Source organism: Podarcis vaucheri, assembly GCF_965113315.1.
Source record: "Podarcis vaucheri genome assembly, chromosome: 11".
In the NCBI taxonomy this organism is placed as follows: Eukaryota; Metazoa; Chordata; class Lepidosauria; order Squamata; family Lacertidae; genus Podarcis; species Podarcis vaucheri.
In genome coordinates, this window is record NC_138749.1 from 10,548,334 (window position 1) to 10,565,722 (window position 17,389).

The window sequence follows — 17,389 nt, forward strand, 5'->3', positions numbered from 1 at the left end:
AGGAAACCCTAGATCAGTGTTTTTCAACTTGTGGGTCCCCAGATGTTGTTGGACTACAATTCCCATCATTCCTAGCCAGCATGACCAATGGTCAGGGATGATGGGAGTTGTAGTCCAACAACATCTGGGGACCCACAGGTTGAGAACCGCTGCCCTAGATAGACACTGACTGGCAGACAGGTCTGGATTAAGACCTTCAGAGGCCCCCAAGCACTTAAAAGATTTTGGTGCCCCCATATATATCTAATTCAAAATAGAAACAATAATAAACTGTAAAATAAAATTTCATTTTTTCAAAATGAAACGAAACCTACAGTAAGATGGAAAGCAATGTTTATCTTTTCACTTCCACTTTATTTATATTTGAAAAATCTTTTTTCTCATTGCAAAGTCTTTGATCAGATCCTCAAGACTAATCTTATGTAACACATCTGCTTCAATACTTGGTAGAGATGGGGCACACAACCTGCCTTGTTGCACTGTTGTCCTATTGGGATTCTTAATACATTTCAGCTGAGAAAATGAACACTCAGCTGAGCAGTTTGAAGCCATTAATGTTAAAAAATCTGGCAATGGAAAATGACTTCGGTGCCCCCTTCCCTTTATGCCCTAGGTAAAGGTAAAGGAACTGCTAGGTTGGCAGGAGCTGGGACCGAGCAACAGGAGCTCACCCCGTCGCGGGGATTCAAACCACCGACCTTCTGATCAGCAAGCCCTAGGCTCAGTGGTTTAGACCACAGCACCACCCGCGTCCCTCTTTATGCCCTAAGCACATGCTTATTTTGTTTAATGGTTAATCCAACCCTCTTGGCAGAGCTTCAGGCTATGGACCTCCTAACCCTACCTGGAGATGCCAAGAATTGAAGATGGGACCTTCTGTGCAAAGCAAACACTCTAACCCTGAATCACAGCCCTTTCCTGTTGAAAGTAAGACCTAAGAACAGTGGCAGAGCATATGTCCGCATTGCCCAGGGCAAGTGCGCTCCAGAGAGGGGGCATGGTGTGGAGGGTGCCCCCCCCAGGTGCGGAATAGCAAGCCACCCATGGCGGACATTTGGCGCACCAAAACTGAGTTACAATTCCCAGAGTTTCCTGGGAAGATGGGTTGACCGTTAAATGCCTCTGGGAATTGTAGCTCTGTAAGGGGAACGGGGGTCTGCTAACAACTCTCAGCACCCTTTACAAACTGCAGCTCTCGGGTTCTTGAGGGGAAGCCATGACCAGCACCATTAGGGCTTTAGATGTGCGGTGTGGTTCGAATCACAGAACTGCAGTGTTGGAAGGGGCGCCTGTGGGATGTGAAACACAAGAGCAGTCAAGTAGAACATTCCTAGAGTGAACATGTTTACACATGGGGAGGAATGTTTGTCCAGCCAGCAGGTAAACTTCCTGTTTCCTTCTGAGCTGGGACAGACTCCCTCTGCATGTGACTAGAGGTGGGTGTGGCCTCACCTGTGCAGGTAATGACAAAAGCACAGGGTAACCATCTCTCTCTCTTTGACTACATTCATCGAAGAAGCAACATCTGCTTAGCCAAAGATGCTCTCTTGGCCTCCAGCCAGGAGAGGACAGAGGGACTGTCTCCTTATGAGATAGTTTCCAGGTGTACGTTACTTTTCTAAGCTTCTGGGATCTGATTGTGAACAGAACTCTTTTTATACTTTTATAGAAGACTGTGTCGTGTCTTATCTTTTATGAGGGAATAAGGGGGAAATACCAGAACAGTTATTATAGAGGCTTTAGCGAGCCTGAGCAAACGCATCCGCTGTGAGTTTAAAAGGGGGAATGTTACTCTGCTAAGTTGTGAACTTGTTTACACAAGTTGGAAAGGCTATAATCAAACAATATATCCTCTCCTGCATCCCTGAACATTCCCACAGCGCCGAGGGTCACCCCTAAAATGCAGGGCTCCATTGGACTTGCTTAAAGCACCGCTTCCATTCAGAGAACCAGCAATCTGAGAACAAGCCACCCGGATGCTCCCTCTTCCCAGGAAGTTGAACTCTCCTGTTGGCAGGTTTGGGACACTGGCATTTTGCAGAACCCCATAATGACAAGACTGCCTGTGGCTGAGTTGCTGACAGCACTTGGAAGTATGTTTCTCAGCAAGCAATTTATGCTACCACCCTGCCGTGCTTGGCTGCCATTAGGCAGTCAGTCCCCAGGTTTGAAAGAAGTTCATTCCAGTCCCTCGAGTGGGTCGCCTTGTTATTGGGGTCCCACCTCGCATCACCTTTTGACTCTAAACGCAACAGACTCTAAATACAGCAGCGTAAAGATACCCAAAATAATGAGCTATAGCGCGATCTCTGCACTCACGCTATGCATATAGTTGCAAGTCTCTCTCTGTTTAAGTAGATGTCTTAGAAGCCCTTATTAAAAAGGCAATCAAGGCATTTATGTATTTTGTTCTATATTTTTAAGGGAGGCCCGCGTGTTGCAAAACTGGCTTGCTGGCAGCAAGCTGACAGGTCATTACTTTGCATCCTCCAAATTCTATGTGCTGATAAGAAAACAGCACCAATTTGATGTTTTATCAGTTTCCCGGATGGAAGGGGGAATTATGCAGGCCTAGATAACGATTCTAACCACTTTGCCATAGATTAGAGTTTCGCTTTTGGGTGGAGGGATCGTTATAACCACAGTATGTGTGTATACATCCACCGTAGCAAACTTTCTTCCCTTGCTCACAACCAACACTAAAAAGCAGACAAAGAATGTTATTTTGAAAGAGGAAGAGCAAAAGGCTAAAGTATGGGGGCAAAAATTAGGGATACTGCAGGACACTGAGCAAAATCAATCTGTAACACTCATTGTTCCAGCTTACAGTCTAAAGGTACATGAGTAGGGTTGCCATATTTCAAAAAGTGAAAATCCGGGTGCAAAAGTTGGGGATTGTTGTAGTTTGGCAAAGTTGTTGAGCAAAATCTCAAAAAAAAAAAAAGAGAGAGAACTTTTGAGCTATTTTTAATGAGATTTACCAAAACTTACACTACCGACATGGGCTGCCATACACCCGGATTTTCCTGGACATATCAGCAATTTCCGCTTGGGCGCTGTTTAGGAGGGCTGAATACCAGCTATGTCCGTATGGCAACCCAATACATGAGGCTACCACCTTGCTGAAGCTAAGCAGGTCTAGGCCTGGTCAGTAACTGGATGGGTGACCATGCTAGGAACACATATATATACCACCTTGGACTCCATGGCGGAAATGGGTGGGATATAAATTGTTGTTGTTACTGGCATCCGTCTGCCTCAAAGGACAATGGAGTGTGCCTTGGGGGGTGAACTCAAACTGCAGCATCAAAGTGACCTCTCTGGGGTGCAAGCCTGGACAGTGTGTAGGGAGGTCCTGGGCTGGCCAAATGACAAGACCCTGTTGTAAACAAAAATGGCATTTTTCCCTTATGGGGAACACAAGAGCCCTTACAGAGTCCTTTGTAGGTTCTCCATCAGTCAGAGAAAATAAAAGAGGCCAACCAGAGAATATTGAGAAGCAAAGCAGCTAGTAAGCCTGATCTTTATTGATCTGTTGCAACAGGGTGCTCCCCTCACACGCAGGTAAGGAGGAGGAACCCAGAACAATGGCGCGCAAGGCCTTATAAAGACATTTTAAATTCCCTGCCCTGGAGCTCAAGACCACCCCTCCATACATTATACATACATCACAGAAGGGGTGTATCCCAAGACCACCACACACACACCCCGATACATCATACCTACATCACAGAAAGGGAGGTTTACAGCAGAAATCTGAGTGGTTTGTTTACCTCCTGTCTGCCAGGTTACCTGTTTAATGGTCACTTGATTGGATTGCCTGGGAAGCCTGGCCAGTCTTTTGTAATGATAAATACTTAGTTCCTGAGCCAGGTCACAGCCTCACTCCCTATTCATATCTTACATGTGCCCTTAAGACAGGATTTGTGAAGGAAAAGACAATGGGGAGGCTTTTCCATTTTCCTTTGACCTTGCAGGGAAAACATTTGCTCAGTTTGGGAATCAAAATGGTTTCAGGTCGGTCTTCCTGCGCTGATCTATGTATGTGCTAGGTTGGTACACTTATGAACATTTAACAGATATCTAAGACCTCAAAATTCCTATCACAACCCCCCTCTCGGTCTCGCTGATGTGGTCCAAAGGAAAGCAGAGCAAGATGCTTGGCATCATCTTGGCTGCAGGAGTTGCTGGAAAGAGGTGCTGAGCCGAGGAGGCGCCAAACTGAGAAAATCCATAATTAAAGAAGATCCCAAATGGGAGGGCCTTTGTTGGCAAGGTGATGTCTCTAATTTTTAAGACAGCATCTTAAAAAGCAGAGACATCACCTTGCCAACAAAGGTCCTTATAGTAAAAGCTATGGTTTTCCCAGTAGTGATGTATGGAAGTGAGAGCTGGACCATAAAGAAGGCTGATCGCCGAAGAATTGATGCTTTTGAATTATGGTGCTGGAGAAGACTCTTGAGAGTCCCATGGACTGCAAGAAGATCAAACCTCTCCATTCTGAAGGAAATCAGCCCTGAGTGCTCACTGGAAGGACAGATCCTGAAGCTGTGGCTCCAGTACTTTGGCCACCACATGAGAAGAGAAGACTCCCTGGAAAAGACCCTGATGTTGGGAAAGATGGAGGGCACAAGGAGAAGGGGACGACAGAGGATGAGATGGTTGGACAGTGTTCTCGAAGCTACCAGCATGAGTTTGACCAAACTGCGGGAGGCAGTGGAAGACAGGAGTGCCTGGCGTGCTCTGGTCCATGGGGTCACGAAGAGTCGGACACGACTAAACGACTAAACAACAACAACATTTGGAAGGGGGGCAAATGTTGGCCCCACTCAGGGTGCCATATTACCAAAGATTACCAAAGTCCAGCCTGATGCCTTGTTTTCCCTATTTCTGCTTAATTTGCTTCTTCCCGTAACTTTCTAGAAACGGAATGCAAGTTGTATTGTTTGTGTACAGGTGACTGGCTTTATTTTCAATGTTTCTTTACAAAGCAACAAAAATAAATATTCTTTGCAGTTCTCTCCTTCTTGAGCATGTCTGCTCAGAGGCAAATCCCACTTACTTTAACTTTCTTTGGAAATAAGCGTGTGCCCTTAAGTCAATAGTCTTGGCTATGATTTCTCAGAAACAGCCAACTTTAACTAGCTCATTTATGGGAGTAAAAGAGGAATTTGCTATATACTCACTGTTTGTCTCGCCTCTGTGTCAAACTTCAGAAAGGCATTTCCGCCCGTGATACTCTGATCACTTCCTAAAGGAAGAAAGTTCAAGAAGAAGAATATTGGAGATAATGATCAGGTCCTTGTTTACACAGGTAAGTGATAGACGCCCTTATTTCAAACTAGCAGAGGTTTCCGAGCACCATAGCCTTGAGAGGGGGACAGCCTCCCCCAACCTGGTGCCCCCTCCAAATGTTTGGACTATAATTTCCTTTGGTCCAAAATCTCTGGAAGGAGCCAAATTGAGGAAGGCTGCTGTAGAATATGGTCGCACCTGTTCCCCTCCCCCAATGACAAGTTGACACTTGGCAGGGAAATTGTGCAAGGGGAAAAAAATAACCTTCCTCTGCCACAGTCCCAATCTAGATAGGCAGCCCCCACCCCAGCTGATTTTTATAAACAGGGGAAATTGTTATTGTAGGTGCATTTTGGAATCACAAGCTAAGAGTCACAGCTTTTCCTAGCTTGGGCCATGTTGATCACTGGGACAAGACGGTTTGATCGTATTACACCGATCCTGGCCTAACTGCACTAGCTTCTGGGCCCAGTTCAAAGTTCTGGTTTTGACCTATAAAGCCTTAAAATGGCTCAAGACCGCAATGCCTCAAGGACCGCCTCTCCCCATCGAAACCAACCCAGACTCTGTGTTCATCATCTGAGGTCATCCTTCATGTGCCTCTTCCACATGAGGTCTGGAGCATGGCAACATGGGAACAGGGCCTTTTCTGCAGTGGCTCTCCCCAGGGAGGTTCGCCTGTTGCCTTTATTATATATCTTTAGACACCAGGCAAAAACATTCCTCTTCAACCAGGCCTTTGGCTGATTAATATTATAACCTGCAGGTTAAGAACTTCATTCGTTCTGGAGGTCCGTTCTTAACCTGAAATTGTTCTTAACCTGAAGCACCACTTTAGCTAATGGGACCTCCCACTGCCGCCGCCACGCAATTTCTGTTCTCATCCTGAAGCAAAGTTCTTAACCCGAGGTACTATTTCTGGGTTAGCGGAGTCTGTAACCTGAAGCGTTTTTAACCTGAGGCGTCTGTAACCCGAGGTACCACTGTACAGCCTTTTAAATGTATTTGTGGGAAAGGGGCGTTATTGTTTAGTTGTTTCTGTCTTAGCTATTTATTTGTGCTTTTGCCTTGTATTTTTATCTTATGAACCGCCCTTTTGATAAAGGGAAGCATATAAATCTAATAAATAAAAATAAAATAAACTTGGGGCCCTCCATAATTTATTAGGCTACAACTCCCACTATCCCTTACTGCCTTCGCTGTGTTAGATTGTACAGGCTCCTCAGAGCAAGGAACCTGTCTTTGGGCTGTGATTCTGATTGCAGCTGGTGGAGCTTGTGGTCCAAAACAACTGAAGGCCCTCAGGTTGGGGAATGCTGCACAATTGCCGTGAATACTGTTGGGAAATGTTAATCATTCACCACTTTGGCTCCTTTTACTAAGAAGCTGGTTCTCTCATCAGAGTTGACTCAAGCAGAAATAACAGGAAAGAAACAAAAAAAAGCATAATCCTTTATATTTGCAGGTGTCCACGCACTCTTGAAATTTCATTCCTGGCAGATAGGCAATGAGCATGGACCCTTCAAGCCTCGACGGTTACAAAGGGATTCATCCTGCACGGCTAGAAAGGGTGAACAGCCACTATCCATTCCTCCGTGGTCTGAACACCCCTTTCTAGGTTGGAATGGACAGGATGTAATTGGCAGCCTTGTTCCATATGAACATATGGACTGCCTGTGTTAATGGATACAGTTAAGCCAGGACCGACAGAATGTTTTCATGGTGAGTACCAGATGAAGATATTTATTTCCCTTTTCTCTGCTGTAGCTGCAAAAATAATTGTTTTTTAACGCGTGCCCCCACTGCTTTGCAGTTGCTGTATTTCCAAAACCATCTCTCCCCCCCCCATGACAGGTGCACCCCTTTAGGAAGCAGTGGTGTTAAAAAAAAAAACACTAATAAGGAAATCGAGATGCAGCCGACAATCCCAGGAGGCAAACTGTGCCGGGCAAGGCACGCGACAGTTTGCAGAACGCTCGTCAATATCCTTTAATTCAGAGCGCAAGCACAGGCTTGCACTAAGGTCAGCAACAAGCGCCATCCGCCGCCCCGCTCTCCCTTCCCCAAAGCTGCTAACGATTCCTTCTGCTGCGGAGACCCTTAACAGCATCCGACCTCCTGCCCTTTAGCCTGTCGCTTCTCCTTCGTTGCCGCGCCAGCCAAGATCATTAGGCTGATGTGCAACGGCTGTGCTCAAAGCTAATGGTTTGGTCCCTGGCCACAAAGCTGATAAACACCAGCAAGCCATCAACAAGAAGGGAAAGGGGAATGCTTCGTGCAGCCAGCTCAAAAAGCGGTCTTACAGGAAGTCCTGATTCCCTACAAGGGGTGAGAAAACTCAGGTCTCTCTATTTGGCCAGGGAGATTCTCCCCACACCATCCGCCAGCCATTCCCAAACCAATCCTCTCTCTCTCTCTCCAGGACATGACCTTCACCAGCTTTCCTTTGCACCCTCTTTTGGTGTGTTGGCCTGGCTGGAATGTGTCCTCAAACGCTGATATTGTGGACTGGTTGGACGCAGAGGAATGGTGGGAGTAATAATAATAATAATAATAATTTATTGTTTATACCCCGCCCATCTGGCTGGGTTTCCGCAGCCACTCTGGGCGGCTTCCAACAAAACACTAAAATACAATAACCTATTAAACATTAGAAGCTTCCCTAAACAGGGCTGCCTTCAGATGTCTTCTAAAAGTTTGGTAGTTATTTTTCTCTTTGACATCTGGTGGGAGGGCGTTCCACAGGGCGGGTGCCACTACCGAGAAGGCCCTCTGCCTGGTTCCCTGTAACTTGGCTTCTCGCAGAGAGGGAACCAGTTAGGGAACCACCAAGGGAAGAAGGCTCAGAGCCCAGGAAGTGGTGGTGAGACGACAGTGAGTGGTGAGAGGGAAAAGGCTGGGAGGAAGAGGTGTGGGAAGCTGAAGGGCTTCATTTTCATTTTTTATTTGTATGCCGCCTTTCCAGTTAAAAAAACAATGCTCAAGGCGTCTTACAGCATGACAAGATTTACATAACTACAAAAGTCATAAACAATAAATAAACCGCATCCAAAAATGTTAAGTTGTGGGTGAACACATCAGACAACACAGCGATTCTTCAAACAACTCTTGTTTATTCACAGGCCAGGACAGAACTGAACTGAACTGAAGGGTTCAGTCAGCCTGCTTATATAGAGCTCCAGTACAACGTAACTTAGCAACTTTCTAAAACTATCCAATCACTGAATGTCACTTTCGATCCCTTATTTGCATAACTATCTACAGTATCCCCCTGCTGGCCCAGGGTGAGAACTTCAGTACATAACAAAAAAAAATACACAACCACATGGAAAGCAATTTCCACATAAATCAAAATCTAAAACTAAGAATACAGCATTAATATCACAGTTTCTTTGTGAGCTGGGGGAGTTTGCGGCGGAGAGAAGTCCAGAATCAGAGGCAGAAATGCCATTTTGACAACACAGAAATCGCTATCTGCATGAGTTAACCCCCATCCCATTCCCATTCTGAAGCAGAGCCAGCCGCACAAATGCAGATCTGAATCACCATCATGCGCTGCGTGTGCAAATAGCATTATTGCGCAAAGAACGCTTTCATCATTCATTAATAAGCCACAGATTTGCTGATAACATTTACACCCTTGCAGCAAGTTTGGGACACTTACCTGCAACCTCACACCTGGGCTGTGTGTGGAAGAACCACTGCTATTCACGACATGCCAAGCCTCAACATTACCTGCAGGCTCATGGCTATGGGATCCCAGGAGCCTCGCCCACTTGCCCTGTAATCTCCATTTTAGCTGCTCTCCAACCAGCTGGTTGATAAAGAGCTGCAGAGCTTATTATGGGGAAGGGCTGTAGCTTAGTGGAAGACCACTGCTTTGCATGCACAAGGTCCCAAGTTAAATCTCTGGCATCTCCAGATAGGGCTGGAAAGGACCCTGGCTGAAATCCCAGGGAGAAACTGTGCAGACAATACCAAAGCAGATGAGCCAATGGTCTGATTCGGCACCTTCCTATGTTCCGATATTGATTATTGAGGGGAAGTGTGTGGAACAGGTCTCGGTGTTTCGATTTCTGGGAATGGAGTTGAGAGATGACCTAACCTGGGGAGAAAACAGCAAAGACCTGATGAAGAAAGCACAGCAGAGGTTATATTTTCTGAGAATCCTCCAGAAAAACAATCTCTCAAAGGACCTGTTGATGGCATTTTACCATTGTACTGTGGAGAGTGTATTAACGTATGGTCTGTGTGTGTGGTTTGGGAGCTGCACGGTCAGAGGAAAAAACATGCTGTCCAGGGTTGTAAAGACTGCGGAGAGAATAACTGGGTGCACTCTTCCCACCTTGGATCAAATCTACGCTTCCAGGTGCCATAAGAAAGCTGCAGAGATAGCGCAGGATAGTGCGCACCCCGGAAATGATCTCTTTCAGCTTCTGCCTTCTGGAAGTAGGTACAGGGTTATAAAGACTAGGACTAGCCATCTGAGAAATAGTTTCTATCCAAATGCGATTTTGGTTTTAAACGCAGTGCAAGGTAGTCTTTAGGGACGCGGGTGGCGCTGTGGGTTAAACCACTGAGCTTAGCGCTTGCTAATCAGAAGGTCGGTGGGTTGAATCCCCGCGACGGAGTGAGCTCCCGTTGCTCAGTCCCTGCTCCTGCCAACCTAACAGTTCGAAAGCATGTCATAGTGTAAGTAGATAAATAGGTACCACTCCAGCAGGAAGGTAAACGGCGTTTCCGTGCACTGCTCTGGTTCGCCAGAAGCGGCTTAGTCATGCTGGCCACATGACCCGGAAGCTGTACGCCGGCTCCCTCGGCCAATAAAGCGAGATGAGCACCGCAACCCCAGAGTCAGTCACAACTGGACCTAATGGTCAGGAGTCCCTTTACCTTTACCTTTAAGGTAGTCTTTATGTGAGTATATTGTATTCAATTATGGGGTATCAGAGTTTTTAGGGGGTTAACCAGGCTGAGATAGCAGGGATAGCAGGCTTGTGGGTTTTTGAATGTCTGATGTAGATTTTTTTTCTATTTTGTTGTTCTGTATGGGACAATGACAATAAAGATCATCGTATTGTTTCGTATTGTACTAAAAATTGAGATTTGGAGGCTGCTAGACTAGTGATACAATCTTGAGAAAACAAGAGGAGGAGGAGATGTTTGATGCTCTTCCTGCCTGCCTGTCCTCGTTCACTCAGATTACAGGGCTTCTCTATGTGCCTGTGAACATCATCTGCTGGAGATGGGAACACTGGATGGAAGAAGCTGTCTTACACCAGGTCAGACTATTAGTCAATCTGACTAGGAAGGAAAGTAGCTCAGTGGTCCAGCCTGGGAGAGACTCCCTGTCTGAAACCCTGGAGATCAGCTGCCAGTCAAGGTAGACATTGCTGAACTAGATGGAGCAAAGGTCTAACTTGGCATCTTCCTACTCCTTCTGTCAGGGACTGTCAGGACGCTGACAATTGTGCACAGGGGAAAGAGGGGCTGGAGTCTCAGGAGAGAGGAGCCAGTGATTTGTGGGGAATTGTACCAGCCAGGAGGCAAGAGTTGGAGGCAGGGGAAACTTCAGAGCTGGAGGGTGTGGGATGAGCCAGAAGAAGAGAAGGAAGAGGCAGATCAGGCAAGTGCTTCCCCACCAATGTCTCCCAGAACCAGGATGTCAGGTGTGCGTGCAGGAGCCAGGCCCTGTGACCAATAGGACTCTGCAGGACTGGGGTCTTCCTAAGTTTGTTCTGAAGAGGCAAGGCGCGGCCACACAGGTGAGGCTGATTGGTAACTCACAGCACCTGGTGGCAAGAGCCAGGAAGTGATATAAGGTCAGCATTTTCCCTTCAGCTCTTTACCACAGCAACACATTCCCTGCCTTCCTGCATTTGACTCCTTGCTTCTTGATCCTTGGACCCCTGACTTCGGGACTCCTTGCTTCTTGATCCTCGGACCCCTGACTTTGTGACTCCCAGATCTCTGACCCTCGGACTCTTGGCTTTCTGACTCCTGGCTTCTGGACCCCCGTTCTTGCTCCCAGCCTCTTGCCCCTGGTCCCAACTTCCCCATCTGGGACTTTGATTGCCCGTGAACCAGACTGTGACACAGGAGGGGACTGAAAAGGGATGAGCGAAGGAAGTTTCCATGCAGGTGTAGTCTCTGCTTGCAAGTGTGCAGCCTATAAACTGGTGGAGGGGAAGTGGTCACCTATTGCTGCAACTGCTCCATAGAGCGCAGACCTGGGAACAGCTGCCTAGATGCTAGACAGGTGTGTGTGGGTATCTAGAGCTGCAGAAGCGACTGTGTTATCTTTGACAGTAAAGAGTTAACTCTCTGCTGTGTGCATTCCTTTGGCTGGGAAGCGCCCTTGGCACCTACTGGCTATCTAGGGCAGGGCCAACAATGCAACACCCACAAATACATATGTGACTGCAGGGTCCCCTCCCACCGCTGAAGTTAGATCTGAAAGAAGCTTTCTATTGTAATCAGTGAGTGTGTGTGTGGTGTCCGTGACAGTTTCTCCAGCTTGCAAATGTGCCCTCCTGCCCAGAAAAAGCCCGCTAGTGATCTAGATCAGGGGTCAGCAAACTTTTTCAGCAGGGGGCCAGTCTACTGTCCCTCAGACCTTGTGGGGGGCCAGATTATATTTTGAAGAAGAAAAAATGAACGAATTTCTATGCCCCACAAATAACCCAGAGATGCATTTTAAATAAAAGCACACATTCTACTCATGTAAAAACACCAGGCAGGCCCCACAAATAACCCAGAGATGCACTGAAAATAAAAGGACACACTCTGCTCATGTAAAAACACACTGATTCCCGGACCATCCCCGAGCCAGATTTAGAAGGCGATTGGGCCAGATGCAGCCCCCAGGCCTTAGTTTGCCTACCCATGCTCTAGAGTCTCAGTGTCTTTTCAACAGCCTACTACTCCATTTGTTTAATTTGAGACACAGGAGACTGAACACGGGAGACATTCTGCATGCAAAGCCCGTACTCCACCGCTGAGCACCTGAGACCCGTGGCATCTGGGTAGCCCCTCTTAAACAGAGGGTGCTGGACTAGATGGATGGTGGGCCTGATCCAGCAGGGCTCTTCGGAGTCTCATTCCCAAGCAGCTTGACTGAGAATAATCTCCTCCACCCTCCTCCATCCCAGGCTGAAGAAGTTGGTCATCCTTCTTCTGAAGGACACTGTCGTTTTTACTCATACTATCAACAGGATGGACTCTGAGAAACCCCAAGAACATCAATCAACCCTTTCCAGCTGGGAGGAGCAGATTGGAGAAAGGGGGGGACACACACACCTCAGGATCCTACGCGGCTGTCTAATTCAAATTGCTCTACGGCCGGTCTAATTTCTCCCCATCGACTTGAGGAACAAAAACTTATATTCACCACAAGACTATCGCTGTGTTTCTCTCCCACCCACCCTCCAGATCCAGATGCAGGTTTTCTTCCTTTTTCTTTTAAGTCTCTACATTCATTATTTGAAAATTGACTGATCTTCTTTTTGGAGAGCTGCGCACTTGTTTGTATAATAAAATGACGGGGCAGATATACAGATTTTCCACCAATTCATTCCCCCTCCTTTCGAAAAGAAATCTATTCATTTGAACAAACGCCAGATAAAACCTTTTGTGCTCGGTTTTGTTCCGTCAGATAGCCGTCTCCTTCTTCTTTTCCTGCCTCCACCCTTCTCTCCTTTTATTTCTGCGTGCTGATAACGAATGTTCGCCGAACGAGCCCTAATCCAGACAAGTGACTGCTTTATCAGTAGCTATAACTTTGCGTTTTTAATTTCTCCCGGTAACTGGGAATTGCTTGCCGCTATCTACATCTCAAAATACCTCAAATGTGGGGTGTGGATTCCCCACAGCCACCAGCTTCACTTTTCCTATCGCTGCCGAATTCTGGTTGGGCCATTATTTGATAGCACACATCAAGTATGCTCCTTCTAACTACCTTTATATACGGTTGTGCCTTTTGAAAGAAAGTTGTCCTAACAGCTGGTATTGCTCAAAGACTGGGAAGGGATGAGAGATGGTGACAACAAATAATCATTAACTATAGCACTGCCGGCCATCAAAACCCAACTGCATCTGTTACAATCTCTTGATTTGTATTTCCTGAACTGGTAATCGGGGGCCAATGAACCTGGTGATAGCAAGCAGCAGTCCAACTGCACCAGGACTTGTGGAACTGGAACCATGACACCCATGAGTATCTTCCCTTGAGCTCGAGGAACCATGCATCTCTTGCACAACAACCACCTAGGGAGTGAACCAGATGGGAGAACATGGAGAATGTCCATCTCTCGCCAAGCATCTCTCACACAACAACTACCTAGGGAGTGAATCAGATGGAAGAACATGGAGAATGTCCATCTTCAGGCCAGTAGACTCCCTATAAGAGACTGTGCCCACAAAGGAAGCAGAGCATGAGACTTAAAAGGCCTTGGTTCGCCTTGGAGAAAGTGGCTCACAAGGAGCTCTCCTTGGTCCTACAGGAACCAACCTCCCTTGCTCCAGAAGACCAGAGTGAGGCAGTCCAGGTTTAACTACATGTTCAGACACCACGGCAAGCTGTGCTTAAGCAAAAAAAGATGCAAGAGCTTCTGAATTCCAACTCACAGTAGGGCTGGGCGATATATCATCCAAAACTGGTTTCAAGTCCATATCACAATATGGGTTTCATCATTTTTGACCTGGCACTATATTGCGATTCATGATGTATATGCAAAAACCACAACGTAGGGGAAAACCGTGAAGCCAGCCAGTGTCTCTATGTGGCTCCATCCTTACTTAAGACATCATGATATATCAGTATATTGCAATGTTTAGCTGACGATATATCGCGTTGTTAGAAACTAGTCATCGCCCAGCCCTACCTCACAGCTGAACTGAAGAGAGATGGAATGTCTTTTTGCTTCTCTGAGTTACTGAGGTCCAATTTGAGCATCAGGAAGATAAGAATCTGCCTTACGCCACATCAGACCATTGGTCCATCTAGCCAGTACTGACAACACTGATTGGCAGCAGCTCTCCAAGCGTTTCAGACAGAGACCTCTCCCACCCCGACTTGGAGACGCTGCAGAATGAACCCTGGGATCACCTGGAAGCAAACCAGATGTTCTACGACTGAGCCGCTGCCCTTCCCCAAAGCTCGCTTCTTCCTGTAATCCTGAACTATGGTTTATCATTTGTCTGAACTAGCCCACCAACTCCTCCAGGAGGTGCCTGCTAGGAAATGTGCATCATCTAATAGCTAAGGCCCAAGGGCAGCTTCGAATAAAAGGACACTGTGGCTTTATTGCGGTGCCGAAACAACTTTCCGACGCTCACCCTGCTCCACCCAGTTTTACAAGCACCCTTGGAGCAAAGAGCTGGATCAAAACGCCCTGAGCATTTCCAATCCAAAACAGAACCATTTCTCTCCCAGTGTGAGCGCCGGAGGTGAAAGAGCAGAGAGGGGGACATAACACCCTATTCTGCAGTTTTTCAGACCTTCTCCATCCAGTAGCCTACAACCCCTGGAGCACTTTTGCAGCTGTTCCCTTTTTTAAAAAAAAATACCTACATGTTTTATTTCCATACGGCAAAGGGTGGTTGTATAAACTAATACAGTGGTACCTCGGGTTACATATGCCTCAGGTTACAGACGCTTCAGGTTACAGACTCCGCTAAAGAAATAGTACCTTGGGTTAAGAACTTTGCTTCAGGATGAGAACAGAAATCGTGTGGCGGCGGCAGGATGCTCCATTAGCTAAAGTGGTGCTTCAGGTTAAGAACAGTTTCAGGTTAAGAACGAACCTCCAGAACGAATTAAGTTCTTAACCCGAGGTACCACTGTATAAACATACGTACAGCTGCGCTAAAAAACCCAACCAACAGGCCCCCTGAGAAACGAAGCAGGGCCTATGCAGGTTGCAGATCCAGCATTTGAACTGCTAGTAGCTGATCCAGTTTTTGAGTCAGATTCACAACACAAGTGAGTGGTGAAAAATTCACTGACTCCTGCCATGTCTTTCTCTCTTCGCTCTTCTTCCATGCCATGTCTTAGAAGAAGAAGAGTTTGGATTTGATATCCCACTTTATCACTACCCGAAGGAGTCTCAAAGCAGCTAACAATCTCCTTTCCCTTCCTCCCCCACAACAAACACTCTGTGAGGTGAGTGGGGCTGAGAGATTGGAGGAGCAGGGAAGCAAACCCGGTTCACCAGATTATGAGTCCACCGCTCTTAACCACTACACCACACTGGCTCTAAGGTACCAGTTGCCTCTATACCAGCTGTTGTCAGGTTGTAACAATGGCATGGGAGGAACCAAAGATTAACATGCCCAGCAATAATTTTATTCTCTGGGTCTGTTGACTTGGAGCAAACAGCACCTCGGAAAAATCACAGATCACCTGCTTTTACTGCCAATACCTCCAGAACGAATTAAGTTCTTAACCCGAGGTACCACTGTACGCTTGAAGCACAACTGAAGCACATTTTCCCGGGCAAGAATTCTGGGCACCATAATTTGTCAAGGGTTGCTGGGAATCATAACTCTGCAAGGGTTAAACCAGAATTATTGTGTGGGGGTGTGTGCATTGAATGTGCTTTAAAGGCATAGTATGTACACAGCCAAAGACTGGCTATAATCTAACCTCCAGAAAAGCTTTGTGGGAGCAAACCAGGACGAGCGCCCAATAAACAGCTCGTCTGGTGGAGCCCCTAGATGAACGAGCCAAACTGGCTTCACCATGACCGTCTGTTCTGGGAAATGTCTTTAGCTGGTCAGAAGATGTTTGCAGCCGGAAGCTGCCAAACAGCCTCCTCTCTCTGCACAGCCCATCTCGCCCTCCGCCCTGCTTGGCACTTGGCAGGCAGGGAAGGGCACCGCAAGCAGCTCTCCAGCCAACACCCCGCCCTGAGAACGGGGCCTCGCCCAGGCCCCGAGCCCTTCCCCATGAAAGGGCGAATTCCTGGATGGGCCCCAGCTGTCAGCTCCCACCCTCAGTGGCTGACAGATTTGCATGAGTCCTAAAGGGTGGGGCAGGTGCTTTTCCTCCTCAGAAGGGTGATCCAGCTTTAACCCTCGTCCGTCCAGGGTCAGCAAAGACTCTCCTGCCATTGCGGTAGCACACCTTTGTAAAACGGAAGGAGGAGGAGGAGAACGAGACGCAAGTCCAGCATTGGAAACGGCAGCATGGCACATTCTGCCATGCAGACTGAGATCCCCTTGGCTGCAAACCCAGATGCTGTCATTCTCCATCAGAGGAAATATCAACGGGAGACTGCAGTGTGAAGCGCCTGGCCAGGAAGTTCGATTCTATTCACTTTGGCTTGAATCATGACGGTGATTTCCTGTCCTGTGACAGCAATCAGCTTCTGCCGTCTATGCTCGGCAGTCTGTGGTCTAGGTTGGATTAACACAGGTCCTGAAAGTCCTACATTGGCTCCCAGTACGTTTCCCAGCACAATTCAAAGAGTTGGAGCTGACCTTTAAAGCCCTAAACGGCCTCAGTCCGGTGTACCTGAAGGAGCATCTCCACCCCCATCATTCTGCCCGGACACTGAGGTCCAGCGCCGAGGGCCTTCTGGCAGTTCCCTCACTGAGAGGATACAGGGAACCAAGCAGAGGGCCCTTTCGGTACTGGCACCCACCAACCCTGTGGAATGCCCTCCCATCAGATATCAAGGAAATAAACAACTATCTGACTTTTTGAGGACATCTGAAGGCAGCCCTGTTTAGGGAAGCTTTTAATGTTTGATGTTTTATCGCGTTTTTAATACTCTGTTGGGAGCCGCCCAGAGTGGCTGGGGAAACCCAGCTAGATGGGCGGGTTATAAATAACAATTATTATTATTATTATTATTACTGCACCATGTTATACGTGGAGCTGCCTCTGAAGACATTTTGGAAACTTCAGCTAATGCAGAATTCAGGTTGCTTACTGAAGATAAGACTGTTTGAGCATATTACACCGGTTCTGGCCCGACTGCACCAGTTGCCAATTAGTTTCTGGGCCTAATTCAAAGTGCTGGTTGTGACCTATAAAGCCTTACATGACTCAAGACCTCAAGGACCGCAATACCTACCTGGAGCCTGAGAT

The 17,389-nt window shown here is 47.2% G+C and overlaps 1 protein-coding gene across 1 annotated transcript in view; it reads right to left on the minus strand.

Annotated features, from left to right (window-relative positions):
- ZBTB7C (zinc finger and BTB domain containing 7C) overlaps positions 1–17,389 on the minus strand; it is a 246,159-nt gene that overhangs the window by 144,956 nt on the left and 83,814 nt on the right. Inside the window, exon 2 of the mRNA XM_082241983.1 lies at positions 5,187–5,251. The gene's annotated coding sequence lies outside the window, so the exon portion shown is untranslated. The remainder of the gene's footprint in view (positions 1–5,186; positions 5,252–17,389) is intronic.